This window comes from Arachis ipaensis, chromosome B03 (genome assembly GCF_000816755.2).
Source record: "Arachis ipaensis cultivar K30076 chromosome B03, Araip1.1, whole genome shotgun sequence".
Lineage (NCBI taxonomy): Eukaryota > Viridiplantae > Streptophyta > Magnoliopsida > Fabales > Fabaceae > Arachis > Arachis ipaensis.
Window position 1 is genome coordinate 72,515,193 of NC_029787.2, and position 3,718 is coordinate 72,518,910.

Below are 3,718 nucleotides of genomic sequence, written 5' to 3' on the forward strand. Positions count from 1 at the left end.
CCAATTTCATCTTAGTAAAATAATAATAATAATAATAATAATAATAATAATAATAATAATAATAATAATAATAATAATAATAGATTTTTAAAATGTAAAATTATCAATATTTCAACATTTGAAAAAATAAAGCAATGATTTTTTCCTTTTGTATCAGTTGTTGTCAAATATTTTTTAGAAATATTTGAGTACAAATGAAAATTATGTCTAAATATATCTACCAATTTTGTTTAACTTTATCATTTTGAGCATAAATCGTGGCTGAGTCTTGAGGGTTAGCCAAGTTGAGCATAAATTGCGCCTAGGTGCTGAGGCTGTTGCATATAAATCCTCCCACCTAGGGATGATTTATATAACACTACTAAAGCTGACCAGCTTAGGACGATTTATATGTTATTTTTCGGAAGCTATTCATGCATAAATCGTCCTAGAGTATAGTGGTCAACATATTATATAAACCACATGCCCAGGGACAATTTATATATTATTAGGAATAGAAAATTTGTGTTTTGAAAAATGCTTTTGGAAAATCAGATAATTTTAGAAGGTATTTATTTTATTTAATTAAAAAAGCCTAAAAAATGTAGATATCTCAATGTCTCAATTGTTGCAAGGTGCCGGAGGCAAAGTAAAATGCAAAAATTAAAAGGGAAAGAAAGAAAAAGATGAAGAAGAACAAATAAAAGTAAAGAACTTTAATTAAAAATAAAAAGTAGAATATATATTTGAGTTCAGACTTTAAAGGAATTACTTAAGATTTCCAGTTTTATTCTGTTTATCTAGAAAGGCCAAGAGTATTTTTGGGTTTCTAAGTGTTTTACCCAAAAAAAATTGAGCTCATTATAATGTTTACCTAAAATTCTATTTATAGACTAATCTAATGTCAATTGACAGTTACTTCTATAATATTTTCGCTAGTTTTTAAATTTGAATTAGTAATTGTTTCCGCACTCGTTTTCTTGATGCTTTACATTGCTACCTTTGTCAATTATGTCTTTGACCAAATATACCCAGTAATATCGTGTCAGTTACAACCTCCTTTGCATCATTCAAATTTTTTTCTTAGATAATTTTTTTTGCCTAACATAATACCCCTAAGATTTCTCAATTGAAGACATGCAATGATTGAAAATGTAAAAATTTAGTTGTTTATTGACAGTTCCTATTGACATTTATCTTACTTTTGACAAGTTGAGGGTATCAATTAATATTTATCTTATTTTTTGACCAATTGACATTGGGAGTATCAAGTGTCTTTAAGTTGATACATTAAGCACATACTTGCTTAACAAATTGAATGCTAATCAATAATAGACTTAACCGAATTCTTAAGTCTATAAAAGCTTTTATATTGAAAGTTGAATACCTCTTTATTAATAAAACTTATTCTCTTGTATGAAACTTGTAAGCGTGTTAAATAATGTCTATTTTAATTTTTGGCACATTAATATGTGTCAATTGACCTTTATCTTAAAGGTGACTTTTTAATTAAGAGTTTTTCACACATACTCTTTCATTGCTCTAATTGACACAAATTGTTTAACTTCAGAAGTAACATAACTTCTAAAGTAATTTCTTTCACATGTTAATCTCTAAGTGTCAATTAGATTTGATAAAATTATTAATCCTATGAAATCTCCACAGTGATATTCTAATACTTTTGACTCTAGATGCCAACAGATTCAACAAAATTTCTGAGTCAATTAGGCTTTTGTACTTATTAATTACATATCGAAATGTCAATGAGAGATTGTCTTTATTGATTTTAAACTCGATATATAATTTTTTTAAAATAAAACGATAACAATGTAAATAAAATAGTTAGAACCAAAAGACAAGAAAGATATAGAAATTTAAAAGATAAAAAAATGAAAAAGAAAAAGCAAAGCAGATAAGAATGAATAACAAAGAGTAAAGAGATAGAGAAATGGAAAAAAAGAGGAAAAATTAACGAAGTAAGAATACTACGATAAATAAGAAAGAGAAAAGAGGGAGAGAAAGAAGAGAGAAAAAAAATAAATAAGAAAAAAGAAAAGAGTTAAAGAAAAGAAAAAAGAAAGAAAGAAGATAAAAGTGAGAATGAGAAAAAGATGAAAAGAAAATAGAAAAAGTTGAGATCCTTTTTTTTTTTAAAACATGATTATCAAAATTACCCTTTATTTATAGAAAAGTCATCTACCTTGTCCTTCAGAAATTTTTTTCGATCATCTTCTACATGGTTTATTTATTGATGATTATTCAATCCTTCTTGTATCATCTCTTTATACTTTTCTTATTTTCGAGTATTCAGCTGTTCAATTTGTCTAACATTTTCAATAAAATGGGTCATGTCATGATATTGTTGATTTTCAAGCTTTTTTCTAATTCTAAATTCTAATCTATTTATGGCCATTTTGATAATGCCAAATTCTAGAACTGGAGTAAAGCATCTATTTCTTATGTTTCTGAATCTAGTCAGATACTTAGCAATTAGTTCTCCTTCATTGCGTTTGATAGAGAACAAATCACTTAAACTCACTCTTAATTCACCACGAAAAAATTGTTTATGAAATCTTTTTCTAACTGCATCTTAAGAGTGAATTAAATTTGGCTTTAGATTATAAAATTCCGTAAAGGCATTGTTAGTCAATGAGGAGGGAAAGAATTTCATTTTAAAATACTCATTTGATGCCACATCTTTGATTTCGATAATGTAGCAAGCAAGGTGCTCTACTAACAATTCTTCATCTTCCCCAAAAAATGTATTTAATAACTTAAGAAACTTTCATCTCTCAGAGTTTGCTGGATAAATTTAAGAAAAGAAAACACAAAGTGAGATCGATTTGCAAATCCAACATTAAATCCCAATCTTTTTAAAAATTTGTTCAGTCACTTGATTGACATCTTGTCCACCAATGTCATTTTGTATAAAAACTTGTTTAATATTTTGTTGTAGTTCAGTATCATCTTTTATTACATTGCCATCATTTTGATCTTATCTACCCAGAGGATTTTGTTCTGCATTTATCTCTTGTACTTCAATAAAATTATTTTGATTTTCTTTTATACTAACTATTTTAGCAATTTGATTTACTTTATAAATTAATTGCTCATACTTTATATTTGTCAAATCAATAAAAGAATTAAGTATTTTTGTCATATGATAAGTTAATATATTAGGCAAATTATAATTATTCACATTCATCCGTTGATAAAACTTTGCCAATGTATCATCAGTAACCATAAAGCTTTCTGACGGCAATGTTATTGACATATTAGAAAAAATTGGACTTGTATTTTAGAAATAGAAGAATAATTATCCCTTATTGTACTCTTATTTGAAGAAGCAGGCAATTAACCAAGTGAAGTCTGTGGCATAAAAGTTGAAAATTTTTTTTATAATAGCACTAACACATAGATTATGGCAAACATGATTTTAAATTGGTGAGTAAAGAGGATTAATCAAACCCTGTGTAGTTATGGAGGGGACAAATTTCGGTGATAAACCATTAGGTGGCATGTTTGTATAAGATGTACTTCATCTATGATGGGCACGGCCAATGCCATCATGTCTCATTGACAATAAAGTAGCCTTCATGGTGTGAGATATGAAAATATTTTCAATTTTCTTTTCTCTTTCATTACTAGAAGTAGAAGATATTACAAATGAACTTGACATGTCAATTGACGCTAACTTTTCAGTATCTAAAAACAATTTTGACACTACATAAATCGTATA